Source organism: Pagrus pagrus (assembly GCF_965226575.1).
Source record: "Pagrus pagrus genome assembly, chromosome: 10".
Classification (NCBI taxonomy): Eukaryota; Metazoa; Chordata; class Actinopteri; order Spariformes; family Sparidae; genus Pagrus; species Pagrus pagrus.
Genome location: NC_140194.1, coordinates 499,251 through 514,108, shown reverse-complemented (window position 1 = coordinate 514,108; position 14,858 = coordinate 499,251). Strand labels below are relative to the sequence as shown.

At 45.3% G+C, this 14,858-nt stretch overlaps 1 protein-coding gene across 1 annotated transcript in view; it reads left to right on the top strand.

Annotated features, from left to right (window-relative positions):
• The first annotated feature begins 2,015 nt into the window (after positions 1–2,015).
• mphosph6 (M-phase phosphoprotein 6) overlaps positions 2,016–14,858 on the top strand; it is a 70,195-nt gene continuing 57,352 nt past the window's right edge. The window contains exon 1 of the mRNA XM_084365367.1: positions 2,016–2,020. The gene's annotated coding sequence lies outside the window, so the exon portion shown is untranslated. The remainder of the gene's footprint in view (positions 2,021–14,858) is intronic.

The following is a 14,858-nucleotide window of genomic DNA, read 5'->3' as shown; positions in this document are numbered from 1 at the left end:
CCAAACACAACATCTCTGAGTGACGGCTTCATTCAGGATCATCAGACTGAATGTCTCAGTTAGATTTCTATTTCAGAGCCCGTCCTCCTCATCAGAACCTAACAGCTGACTGTTGACTAACAGCAGCCTGGTGCAGCCTGGTGCAGCCTGGTGCAGACTAGCAGCAGCCTGGTGCCGACTAACAGCAGCCTGGTGCAGACTAACAGCAGCCTGGTGCAGCCTGGTGCAGACTAGCAGCAGCCTGGTGCCGACTAACAGCAGCCTGGTGCAGCCTGGTGCAGCCTGGTGCAGACTAACAGCAGCCTGGTGCAGACTAACAGCAGCCTGGTGCAGCCTGGTGCAGACTAACAGCAGCCTGGTGCAGACTAACAGCAGCAGAAGATGGAGGGTTAACCCTGATAAGGTTACCCCCCCACCCCCCATGCAGTGAGCAGCGAGGAGAGGAGAGCGTATCCCCCAGTGAACACTCAGGCCTGTAAATTGTTTATCAGACACTAATGCAGGAGTCTAATCCTATTTGCATTCATATTAGTTCCCCCGTATCACCATCTGAGGGAATTACTTATTTGAATTCTTCTGAGGGGTAAATAACTTTATGCATGATATCAGTATCTTCATAATTCACATCAGTAAAGTCAATTTGGTTTAAGTGCTCCTCCGCCGCGTGCCGGAGGTTCTGAGGAAACTTATTTGGAGGCGGTTCGGATCAGTGAGCGTGTGCACAGGAGGGCGGGTAATGGGATCTACCAGAGCTCTCACATGTTTAACCCCTCAGAGGCAGTTTCCTCTCACCGCAGGCCTCACACACTGAAATGTGTTTCACTTTCTCCTCGTGCTGTTCTCATTCTCTCATGATGACCCGTTTTATCCTGCGTCCCATTTCCTGTGTTGCCTTTTAAAGGAACAGTTCATATAAACAGTCACTCAGTCATCGTCTCCTCCTGATGATATAAAGTCAGGCTCAGTCATCATCTCCTCCTGATGATGTAAAGTCAGGCTCAGTCATCGTCTCCTCCTGATGATATAAAGTCAGGCTCAGCCATCATCTCCTCCTGATGATATAAAGTCAGGCTCAGTCATCATCTCCTCCTGATGATATAAAGTCAGGCTCAGCCATCGTCTCCTCCTGATGATATAAAGTCAGGCTCAGTCATCGTCTCCTCCTGATGATATAAAGTCAGGCTCAGTCATCGTCTCCTCCTGATGATGTAAAGTCAGGCTCAGTCATCGTCTCCTCCTGATGATGTAAAGTCAGGCTCAGCCATCGTCTCCTCCTGATGATATAAAGTCAGGCTCAGTCATCGTCTCCTCCTGATGATATAAAGTCAGGCTCAGCCATCGTCTCCTCCTGATGATGTAAAGTCAGGCTCAGTCATCGTCTCCTCCTGATGATGTAAAGTCAGGCTCAGTCATCGTCTCCTCCTGATGATATAAAGTCAGGCTCAGCCATCGTCTCCTCCTGATGATATAAAGTCAGGTGAAGTCTCGTAGTCCACAGAACATTTCTGGAGCTTCACAGTAAAACAGAGTTGCAGCGTTCTGCTGAACACCTGAAGCAGCTGGAGATGATTTAAACATCAGATGTCTCCATGCAGCTCGTCTGCTGTGATCACAGAGATCACAACCTGATCTGAAAATAATGTCCTATAATAATAATAGTAATAATAATAATAATAATAATAATAATAATAATAATAATAATCCTTTAACTCCCTGTTGTTTTTGCTGACGAGAGCATCCTCCAGTGGAACGTGTTGACCTGACTCTACCACACATGTCGCAGCAGCACATTCACTCTGAACTAATATTGAACTGATATTATTATAATCAACAGGATGATGCAGGTAGTTAAATAAACATTATTTAAAGAGTCAGCATCACTCACTCCTCATCTCTACTGCTACATTAGCTGCTGCTAGCATCAGACCACAACCACAGCTGCACTGTGGGTAATGTAGGTGCAGCGTGATGATATATCTGTGGACGACTCCTTTAAGTTTGCAGACAAACGTGGAGCTGCGATAATTATTATTTGGATTATAAATCAATCTGCTCAGTGTCACACACTGTACAGTGAGGCAGATTGTGATTTTATGATTCTGGTCCGTATAAATAAAGTTGTCCTGACTTGAATGCTGATTATTTTCTCATCATCCAGATTATTGTGATATAAAACAGAGAAAGCAGTAAATATTCAATCTGAGGCACTGGAACCAGCAGGGAGGCGACTCTCATCATCTTCTGACGATCAATAATTGATTTATTGACTAACAATAACTCCTCCAGGGTTATTATTATTATATGTTGCAGTAATATCGATGCAGTTAAGTCATTAAAATGTGTCGGTGAAAGAAAGAAGAATTAAAATGCAGGACGTTTGTGATGAAAGTCCCTGAGATCATTTCTCATCTCATCACTCAAAACACAACGTTCTGGAAATACGAATATTTAAAATAGTTCACAATGAACAAATACATTATTGAAAACATGCAGAGTCTCCATGATGTGACGTGTGGAAACGAGCCTTGAATGCATAATAACAGCGATGGAGCCACAAACCCTGAAACTAAGAGAACTGGTTATGAAGAAACAGGAAAAAAGGCAGCTTGATGAAGAGACGCTGTCAGGACGGCGGCGCTTTGAACTTGATCAGAGACATCGTTTAAACAAAGAACAAAGGCAGCAAATGTGGAGAAGAAAGCTCTACCTGTGAGTGCTGAAACAAAGGGTTTGAGAAAGACGAGACATTTGGCACCGCCAGCGTTAAACTGGAGCAGTTGAAGCACATGAATATAGATGAGAGCCTGATGTGCATATTATTTCCCATCAGGCTTTTCTGTCTCTGGACTCACCTCCTCTGCCTGAGTGATTACCAGCACTGGGACGCTGCCACCTGACTCCCCCGCCGCCTCCTGATTGGCTGCAGAAATAGTCAGATCCTGGTCCTGGTCCTTGTCCTGGTCCTGAGGCAACACTTGGAGTAAACAGACAGAGAGGAGTCAGACGTTATGATCCAGACATTATAGATAACAATACAGACTCTAGAGGGCGCTTTGTCTGATATTAGTCTCCAAAACATAAAGAATAAAATATAAAAGTAGGGCTGGTGCGACGCATCGACGTAATCGACTACATAAATACGCCGATTTACGTAACGCGTTGGATGTAAACAGTACTACTGTCATGCTCGAGCAGTGTCACTCCATGGTCCTTGTGTGTGACGTGTTGGGAACCCCTGCCGATCAGTTTACCGAAAGGAGAAGCTGCTATGTTGTTCTGCTACTAGCATGCTGGACCTGCTAGTGACTGTTTGTCCTCATCGACGGATTAATATCAGCAAACAACCAGGATGAGCATCAGTACTGTGTTTTAAACTGAACACAAGTGAAAGTGAAATGCTGCACAGAGAAATGTGTTGTGTTCCCTCTGTAGTATTTATCCATGATAAACAACACGGCCTGGTACTGACCCGTTCTGCTCCGCTTAAGATCTCCGGTCACGTCTCTGCCACAGTAGGTCAAACATGCTGGTTACTAGTTACTATTACTACTAGTTACTTTTTGTCCCCACTCAAACATGATATATGTCAGGACTACACAGACTGTTGTTGGAGAATAATGTCCTGCAGTGACTTTGACATATTTGATTATTGATGACTGAATAAAATATTGAAATACAAATGAAATGTTTAAAATGTTATTTTGGGTAAATTCATTGTTATATTAATCGAGTAATAAAAAGATAATAGTTAGATTAATCCAAAAAATAATTGATTAAAAAAACCATGTTCAGCTGCAGCCCTGTGTGAGTCTGTCCTCAGTCTGTTCATATCACGTTTTCTCTTTAATGTGAATAATGTCATCATCATACAGATGTTTGAATCATTTCTCTAAATACTACAATACCCATGAGCCTCAGCGGCTCAGAGAGGAGATGAAGCTGCAGCAACAGTTTTATCTTCAGTGTTAATGTGAAGCTCTGTGATTGGCTGTCTGTTGGTGAAATGCACTCTGGGAGTTGAATTCTCTCTTTCAGTTTTAATGTCCACAAGCTTCTTTTGACTTTAAATCAAAAAGCAGATATTTTCTAAGCAGCCGCAACATCGATTTCCACTTCATGGGAACTTTACCAGCACGATGGCTCCTCCCAGGTGTTGCTATGTTACAGACCGCTAATGGCTAATGCTAGTGGCACCTCTTGGTGTTGGTCGGTTACAGGTTCATCATTTCAGTCCAGTGTGTTTTTGTCAACAGTCCAAAACTCAAAAATATTTAGTTTAGAAATCATAGAAGTCATCTGAGACGCTCACGGTGACATTTTACCTTTATTATTTAAAAAATAACTCAAATGATTGTTCAGTTATCATGTTATATGTTTCTTTGTATGTTATAGCTGCGTGATCCTCTCAGTCTTTGTATCTGCTGAAGCTCTGGTGACATTTGCTCCACAGCCTCATGTGGAGGAGCAGAGGTCTGTCACACTGAAGGTGTCATCACACTCTAGCAGGTGTTTCCTGTCGTGGTCTTTACGTGCAAACTTCGACCGACTGAGACGGACTCGTATGAACTTTACCAGGCGACCTGCAGAAACTGTTGTGCTGGTTCATCTGTGTTGTATAACAACATCACATTTATAAACCTGGCTGTGATCACTGCTCAGTGTTTCTTCTTCACGTCTCTCACTGTGTCAGACTTCTGCTTCACTGGGAGATGTTTCATTCGCCTCCATTGAAGCCAATTAAAACTGCAACATTTAAGGAGAGAAACAACGCTGCACGTGCATCTCGTCTCTATGACAACATTATGATGGACGCTGATCCTCTGAGGTTTATTATCTGACATCAGAGGAGGAGGGTGTGGGTGATGACATCATCCATAGGAGACAAAGATACAGTGAATATTATCAGCGAGAGCTTTTCTGACATGATGCTCGGAGCAGCTGCACAAAGAAAAGAGGGAGCGCTGTGAAAGAAGACGCTGCTGGGAACAACTGAAACTGACTGTCTGTCAGAAGAAGACGCTTTGTGGACACGGACGACAGCACCGAGGCGTCCTGGCGGTCGAGGTGTCAGCACCCAACACTCGTTTCCTGTCACCTCTCTCTGTAACATCAGCTCTCTAGTAAAAGCATTCATCTTACAATATACCACAAACTACACTTGAGTGAAAGTGAAGTCTAACAGTCGCAGCATTCAGCCGCCTCCAGGCTGTCACGACTGATCACATCCTCTGTGCTGATTCCAGGCTTCAATAAAACAGTCACAGACGTGTCAATATGTAAGAATTCGACGTTAGCAGTCGTCTAATGTGAGTTAATCGATTATCAAACACGTTGTTTGAAACAAGTTGAAATTTGGCCCAAAGCCCGTCCAGGCTAACTGTCCAGAATCTTTTCAGCTGCTGATAAATCAGAAAGTAGTGAAATAATAATAATTTGACAGATTTCCTGTTTATCTGACGTCGACGCCCTGACCTCAGAGGAAAATGGCCGCCATGTGAATCTACGTAAATACTTAATCAGTACCAGTAACAGTCCTTCTCACCTCTGTCCAGATCCACTCTCTGACCCGGGTCCTGGCTCTGCTCGCCTCGGTCACAGTCTCCTGGATTCTGGTCTACTCCCTCCAGCTGGTCCACAGTTGGATCTGGAGGACATTTGTTTTGTTCTTCTTTGTCTTGAACCTGAACCTGGTGTGGACCACAGTGAAGACTCTGTTGCTCCTGGTCCTGTTTGAGACTCTCAGGACTTTGGTTATCCAGTTTCAGGTCTTGCAGGTCCGTTTCAGAGACCTGAAGCTCGTGGTTCAGAGGGGACTCCATCCAGTTCAGCTCTGTAACGAGAAGACTCACTCAGTTTCCACTGAAACCTGTTTATAAATAAAGCCGACCCGTGTTCTGAGTCATCAGTTTGGAGACACAGAAGCGGGTCTGGACTGGGACGAAAAATCAGCCCTGGCATTTTGGCACCGACCGGCCGCCAACAACCAGCCGCCAACCAGCCGCCAACCAGCTGACAACCAGCTGACAACCAGCCGCCAACCAGCTGACAACCAGCTGACAACCAGCCGCCAACCACTGACCACTGCACCATCCTCGTGACCTCCTTACATATGTGCACTGTCCACTGGTGCTCACACACACCCAACTGAACGTGCACGTGTGCTGGACAGCAGCTCCAAACGTCTCCACCACTAAACGTCTCCACCACTACGCGTCTCCACCACTAAACGTCTCCACCACTAAGCGTCTCCACTCTAAAGTGGGCCTGTAAAGACAGACAGTGAGTTAGATGTTCGCTGTGAGGACGTTTAATGTCCCCGACAACCTCTGTAGTCTCATTCAGACACTTGTTAGCAACCGCTAACCGTTTTTAACACATGAAGAGCTTTATAATTAAACTGTGGACATTTAATGTCCTGAACTGACTTCTGGTCTGTCACAGGACTCAACAATGTGTCATCATCTTTACCTGCAGATACCACACCTGTCAGTCTGTGAGGAGGAAACACACACACACACAGACACACACACACACACACACACACACACACACACAGACAGACAGACACACACATACACACAGAGACACACACACACACACAGACAGACAGACAGACAGACACACACACACAGACAGTAGCGTGTTAGCTAGCCCTTCATCGTGAGTTATTAGCCGACATTAAACCAGAGGAGGAGACAGGTGACCTGATTTCTGTCCACGCTCGGTGTCCTGGTGATTTTTGTGTCCTCGCTATCAGAAGTCCACCCAGCTTCCTCCTCTCATCACACCTGTTAACACGACACCTGCTCTGTCGCGAGGGGGAGGCGGGAACCTGGTGAGCGCGCCGGGCCGCCCCGCGATGAGTGAACGTGATTGGGTCAGGCTGGTGTCATTCTAGAGAATGAACCAATGAGCCGCTGCCTCTGCTTTGTGGGCGGGATGTCAGATTACCGGTCCGGTCCAGCCAAGGACGTTATATTAAATGTGGACCGTGTTGGAGGCGGGGCTCGGTTCTGTTCTGACCCTAACCCTAAGAAAGCTGCTCAGTGTAAGAAAATACCCGGATAGTCACAGAGCATGCGCACTAGAGACTTCCGCCGAACGAGCTGGCTAACTTCCGGTTTAGCGCCCTGCTAACTTGAATGTGGATAAAATAATTTAATGATGTGGCTCTGCTGGACTTTCTGAATGTTATTGGACCGAACAGCTCAAATTCTGTCAGTCATGTCTCTGGTTCGTCACGTGATGATGTAATTACACAGTTTGACCACCAGGAGCGCTGCTTCACAGCCTGGAGCTCCTGGAGGCTGGGCACACACACTAACATGCTAATTATTAGCCTCGCTAGCAGCACAGCTGTGGGTGGTGATGTTGGTCCGGACTGAAATATCTAACGAGCTCACTGTTGGACTGTGAATCACTTCACTCATGTTCCCCTCAGGATGAACTGTGATAACTGTGGTGATCCTCTGACATCATCTAGCGCCATCATCAGGTCGACATGTTAATGTGTTCAGCACTTTCTGACCAAACACCTGCAGAACTCAAGACGTTCACATCAGCCTCAGCTGCATGGGAGCGTACCTATGTTCCCCAGGTCCTATGTTCCCAAGGTCCTATGTTCCCAAGGTCCTATGTTCCCCGGGTCCTATGTTCCCAAGGTCCTATGTTCCCCAGGTCCTATGTTCCCCGGGTCCTATGTTCCCCGGGTCCTATGTTCCCCAGGTCCTATGTTCCCCGGGTCCTATGTTCCCCAGGTCCTATGTTCCCAAGGTCCTATGTTCCCCAGGTCCTATGTTCCCCGGGTCCTATGTTCCCCAGGTCCTATGTTCTCCGGGTCCTATGTTCCCCGGGTCCTATGTTCCCCAGGTCCTATATTCCCCGGGTCCTATGTTCCCCGGGTCCTATGTTCCCAAGGTCCTATGTTCCCCAGGTCCTATGTTCCCCGGGTCCTATGTTCCCAAGGTCCTATGTTCCCCAGGTCCTATGTTCCCCGGGTCCTATGTTCCCCAGGTCCTATGTTCGGTGGGTCCTATGTTCCCCGGGTCCTATGTTCCCCAGGTCCTATGTTCTCCGGGTCCTATGTTCCCCGGGGTCCTATGTTCCCCAGGTCCTATGTTCCCCGGTCGGGAACCCTAACCCTTCACCTAACCCGGTCACATACACAGCGGGGAACATAGGACCCGGGGAAGACAGCTGCACTGTTTACTGATCATTAGCTCATGTTAGCATGCTAACACGCTGAACCAAGACGGTGGACATGTTGAACATCATACCTGCTAAACATGTTAGCATTGTCATTGTTAGCATGTGCAGTCTGGGTCGTCTGTATCTCTGGTCACTTTGTCTTTAAGCTAATGACAGTTTTTCTTATAAACGTTGATTTATTTAAGAGGTGAGTTCTGTGATCGTCTCTCAGGTTTCAGTCCAGTCAGCAGCTGACGGATGACACTCGGCGTACTGTAACAAACATCTGATCATCTTCATGTTCAGTATTTATTGAACGTGTTTCTGTCTCCTCTGAATATATTATCTGAGTCTCTTCACTTCACAGCAACACTCCCAGCACTTAATAGAGAAGTCCCCTGGGTGGTAATTATGTCTGAGCTCAGATAACAAGGATTGCATTTCATACTTGGATAATAACTATTAAAAAGAGTGTTTTCCAATTAATTAAACACACTGTCTTTAAGTAACCTCTGGACATTTGCCCCGCGGGCTGAGCTAATTTATGAGGTGCTGGGGGAAAACAAACGAGCGCTCCTTTCATGTGAAAATCTTCACAAAAGGGTCGGTACCATGGAGAATATGAGGGGAACCGCACTGCACATTTCCCTGAATATTCAACTTTGTACATGCAAATTGTTAACATAACTTTTTGATATGATAAAACGGCACCACAGTGTCATCTCATGGGCAGGCCTACTGGGGGTCTCGACTTGGCGATGATGAAAGAGTCATGTGAGCCTTTCCGAGCCATTACTTCATGCTGCAGGAGGCTCACAGCGTATTTAATATGAGGCTGAGGAGAGGCCTCCTGAGCATCATTACCAGCAGAGGAGAAGAAGAGGTGCGTTCACCTCCACCGCCGTGGAGCGCTTTAATGAAAGATGCTTAAAAAAGCGTGAAAATGCCATCGCTAATCTGCTCGACCCATCTGTAGAGGAGCAGCTTAAAATCGCAGCGCTCGCACCATTTCACCCCGTCAGTGCAGTCATGCTCATGATGTGCTTAGAGAGGCTCCTTCAGGAGAACGTTTTCACATTACTCAGGCTTCATTATGCCAAATCAATATTCGTTTAGCATCGCAGGTTAGAGACTCCACCTCGACTCAAGACTGCGCCCTCACAGTGAAGCACAGCTCTGCTCAGGAAACACATTTAATCGTGTTTTTACAGAAGAAATCAGCTGCAGCGTTTTAGCAGAAAATGGCGTTTAACTTGAATTAAAAGATGGAGACGGCAAACTGAGGAGAGGATGAAGATCTCCAGAAGCCCCGAGATCCAAACTGATCTGAAATATTTACTCTGCTTTTTTAGGCCTAAATCTTCACTGTAGATGCTAAGCTAAAAGTGTTAGCATGCCTAAGCTCAACCTCATGTTGAGGGTTAAATCTGGTCTCCTCAGATCAGGTTGTGATCTCTGTGATCACAGCAGACGAGCTGCATGGAGACATCTGATGTTTCAATCATCTCCAGCTGCTTCAGGTGTTCAGCAGAACGCTGCAACTCTGTTTTACTGTGAAGCTCCAGAAATGTTTGTGGACTACGAGACTTCACCTGACTTTATATCATCAGGAGGAGACGATGACTGAGCCTGACTTTATATCATCAGGAGGAGACGATGACTGAGCCTGACTTTATATCATCAGGAGGAGATGATGGCTGAGCCTGACTTTATATCATCAGGAGGAGACGATGACTGAGCCTGACTTTATATCATCAGGAGGAGATGATGACTGAGCCTGACTTTATATCACCAGGAGGAGATGGCTGAGCCTGACTTTATGTCGTCAGGAGGAGATGGCTGAGGTTACAGTGTTTGGGTGAGAGCTGCTCAGTCGGTCAGATGCTGCTGTGTTTCATGAAGTTAATAAAGATCTAATCATCTCATCATGAAGTTAAAACAGCTCAGAGACTCTGGAGATGAAGCTTATTAAACTAAACTAATAAAGACTGAGAAATTAAAAAACAGGCTCAAGTTGTAGCTCATGGCTAACTCAGGACTCCATGGCAACACTTCCTGTTTACATCCAACAAAGCATTATGGGAACTGTGGTTCCAGAACTCAGAACATGGTTCTCCACCAGCAGAGCTGAGGATGAGTCATGACAGGATATGGACGGACTTTTAAATGAACATTAAACAGATGAGTGAGTGTTGAAGCAGCTCTGAGACTCTGACAGGAAGTTCTGACCTTAAATAGCTGCTGCAGAGTTTAGTAATCAGGATCAACAGCAATTAATCAATGAAGCTCCTGACTGTCACCTGACGGCCGTCTGCTCTCACCTGTAAATCCCTGCAGCCGAGCGTCGTCCTGCACAACCAGCTGACTGTCTGAGCGTCGGTCCAGGAGCCGGTGGGCTGCTCACCTCATCACACACACGCACACAAACACAAACACAAACACACACAAACACAAACACACACAAACACAAACACAAACACAAACACAGGCAAACACCAGCTTCAGAAGTGTGATGCTGCTTTCACTCTCCTGCTGCTGCGAGCAGAGTCTTCCTCCAGTCACTCACCTGCTCAGCTAATTATAGGAGCCACAAATCAGATTAGACTGAGCTGCAACACACACTGACCTCCCACTAACACACACACACACACACACACACACACACACACACACACACACACTAACACACACACACACACACACACACACACACACACACACACACACACACACTCGCTCACACGCAGTGATGTCTGTGCAGCTGTGTGAGACAGAGCAGCACAAGGGATTTATAACAATACTTCAGCCCAGAGGTGGAAGAAGAAGAAGAAGAAGACGAAGGAGAAGAAGAAGAAGAAGAAGAAGACGAAGAAGAAGAAGAAGAAGAAGAAGAAGAAGGAGAAGAAGAAGAAGAAGAAGAAGAAGGAGAAGAAGAAGAAGGAGAAGGAGAAGAAGAAGAAGAAGAAGAAGAAGAAGACGAAGAAGAAGAAGAAGAAGAAGAAGAAGACGAAGGAGAAGAAGAAGATGAAGAAGAAGAAGAAGACGAAGGAGAAGAAGAAGAAGAAGAAGAAGAAGAAGGAGAAGAAGAAGAAGAAGAAGGAGAAGACGAAGAAGAAGAAGAAGAAGAAGACGAAGAAGAAGAAGAAGAAGAAGAAGAAGAAGGAGAAGAAGAAGAAGAAGAAGAAGAAGGAGAAGAAGGAGAAGGAGAAGGAGAAGAAGAAGAAGAAGAAGAAGACGAAGAAGAAGAAGAAGAAGAAGACGGAGAAGAAGAAGAAGAAGAAGAAGAAGGAGAAGAAGAAGAAGAAGAAGGAGAAGAAGGAGAAGGAGAAGGAGAAGAAGAAGAAGAAGACGAAGAAGAAGAAGAAGAAGAAGAAGACGGAGAAGAAGAAGAAGAAGAAGAAGAAGAAGAAGAAGAAGCTCCCATCTTTTTTTTAAAGGAGCAACGTGTGAGAAAATATCCAAACTGAACAGAATGAAGAAATCACAGTTCTGACGTTTGCGTGTGGCAGAGAGCATGCTAACCAGCTACCACTCCAGATCGCTAGCTGCACGGCTAACTGAGCTACTTATGGAATATATGTAGTGGAGTGGAAGTAAAGCACAGAATCAAACTATTCAAGTACAAGTACCTCGAATTTGTAAAGTAAATGTATGTGTTGTAAAAAGGCAAACTTGAGTAAAAGTAAAAAATATCTTGTTAAAATATTACTCACACATATGAATAGTATTTGAGTAAATGTCCTAAAGTATCTGATATTAAAAGTAGTTTAATCAGTAATAATAGTTACTCACATTAACATCAACAAGTAACTGCAAAGTAAGTTACCAACATACAATAGGGGAGCACAAAGTTGAATATTTCCCTCAGGTTGTGGAGTAGAAGTATAAAGTAGTGCAAAATAGAAATACTCAAGTACATGAAATTTGTTTTGAAGTACTTAAGTAAATGTATGTGGTAGCATTTCATCACAGTATCAAACCACAGTGGTTCAATCAAACAGTCACGTTTTATTTCCACCATTTTATGATAATTCATTTTTATTTTGTTTGTAAACTTGATGAACTACAACAGAAAGATTTTCATCCGAGTACAAGTACTCAAGTACTGCAGTTCTTCTTGTAGTTCTGCTACTGCACCACGTCTCAGAGGGAAATATTGTACTTTATTATTTCAGAACGTATCCAGAGATCAATACGACCTTAAAACAATGTCACATGTTTATATTCAGGAGTCGATGGGAGAAACCACAGATGAGATCAGCTCTTAAAGCTGCGACTGTAACAACAAGTTCATACTCCAAACCAGTAGGGGGCAGCGTGTCACAGGGTGCAGCTCACTGCAGCTGTCTTTAGGTAGTTAGCTCAGTTAGCCATGCAGCTAGCAGTCTGGACTTGGAGCAGCAGGAGGATGTTACAGGAGCTGCTTTCTATCGTCTCTCTGCTTAAATAACCCTCTCTGTTACCTGAGTGTGTGATTGGTTGCAGGTGTGTTTGAGTGATTGAAGGTCGTCCAGGGAGCTGATTGGTTCCTGCCTTGAAGCCAGGAGTTTAAAGGCCGGCTCTGCCCAGTCGCTGTGGGCTCTCCTCTCTCAGCCGACACCCAGCATGGCTGTTTGTGTGCTCAATGTGTTTTGGAATAAATCCTTTAAATTGCTTTGCTGCTGGTGCCTGGGGGATGTGAGGGGAGTCTCATTTCATGTTGCACCAGGTAACTCGCCTCCCGATGTCATTTCTCTACAAACATTACACTGTGACATCACTGTGACATCACTGTGACATCACTGTGACCACACGCCCCAGTGCGAGCTCTTCACTTCACTACATCAGCTGGCCGCTGGTGCCGCCATCGCTGAGAGCAAACAAAGGTCTCTTCTCCGTTCTGGCGCCTCAGTGGTGGAACGAAGTCCCGACCAACGTCAGGACAGAAGAGTCACTCGCCATCTTCTGCAGAAGACTCAAGACCCAGTTGTTCAGACTTCACCTCGACCTGCAGAGCATGACTGAAAAATTAAAATTAATTTATATGCACTTGTATGTTCTGACCCTCAGCACTGACATCACAGCACGTTTGTACTTATCTTGATAAATGGCAGCTACTTTGCTCAGACGAGAGCTTGAAAATTGTTTCTATCTTTTCTTTTCTACTTTATGGACGATGAAATGTTGTGTTTCTTGTGACAAATGTACTTATTGTAAGTTGCTTTGGACAAAAGCGTCTGCTGAATGATCTAAATGTAAATGTCACACTGATGTCACACTGATGTCACAGTGATGTCACACTGATGTCACAGTGATGTCACAGTCTCAGGCAGATGTCTGTCTGTCTCTCTCTCTCAAATTCAAATTCAAAGGAGCTTTATTGGCACGAAAGTTTAACAACAATGTTGCCAAAGCATCAAAACACGACTTTCCAAACACTCGGACAGAACACAACAAACAACAACACAACAAACAACAACACAACAAACAACAACATGAACATGAACTATCTCTACACCTCTTTCTCTATCAGGCGTCTGTGGCATGAATGTTCTAAACAATATTGCCAAAGTAAACGATTACAGAATAAATAATACATATGTCATTAATAATAATAATAATAATAATAAAAATAAAACAAATACATTTTTTTTAAAAAGAAAAAGTAAAGTGTGTGTGTGTGTGTGTGTGTGTGTGTGTCAGTGTGCAGGTAGGTGGAGGAGATCATGTCAGGTGTTGGCAGCTTCTCTTCTTCTGTGGCAGCACTAACGTCTCTTGCTGCGTCTGCAGCAGTGGCTCTTTTCTCTCCCAGCAGATGTTGTATTTGTTCTGTGTCTGAGAGTTTGTGTAACTTTGTGGTTGTGTGTGATGTTGGTGTCGAGTTGTGTTCTGATGTCTGTGTGTGTCACAGTGCAGCAGGAAGTGCTGCTCTGTCTCCACCTGTCTGTGTGGACCGAGCCGACACAGCCGCTCCTCTCTGGGCAGCCACGTCTGTCTGTAGCCGCTCTGCAGGGCCCGGCTGTGGCTGCTGAGTCTGTACGTAGTCAACGTTCTCCTCAGTCTCGGGTCGGTACCAGAGCTCAGGTGTTCTGCCATGGAGTATTGTCTGTTTAGAGCCAGATAGCATTGTTTGCTTTGGGGTTTGGTTGTTGATGTCCAATAGTCGATGTAATTGTCTTTTTCTTTTCTATAACTTGGTGGGGCCGGATCGTGTGAGGGCGGTCTTGGTGCCCGGTGCTGTTGGAGCTGAGCCTCTGGACCAGCTGGCTGAGGGGACTCCTGTCTTTGCTCTCCTCTTGGCATTGTAGGCTTTGTAGTGGTATGACCCGGGCTCGCTGGATTTGAGGTGTTGGGAGAGTTTTAAAGCTCTTTTTTGGATCCAACAGGGGAAACTGGCCTAATTCAGCTCTGCCTCCGTTGTTGGGGCTGTTCCTGTGGACTCTGATGCTTCTGCAGATCTCTGTGTGCCGGCTGTCCATTGGGTGTTTGTCCCATTTTTCAAGGTCTTGGTTCATGAGAGGGCCCCACACTTCACTACCATACAACATAACTGGTTCGATTATGGACTGAAATATGTTGATCCAGATGTTGACAGGTGTGTCCATGTTTGAGGATTTTTTATTGTCCAGAAAGCTCTTCTGTCCTTGTCTCGCAGGTCTTTAATGGCCAGGTTGAAGTTTCCCGTGGATGTG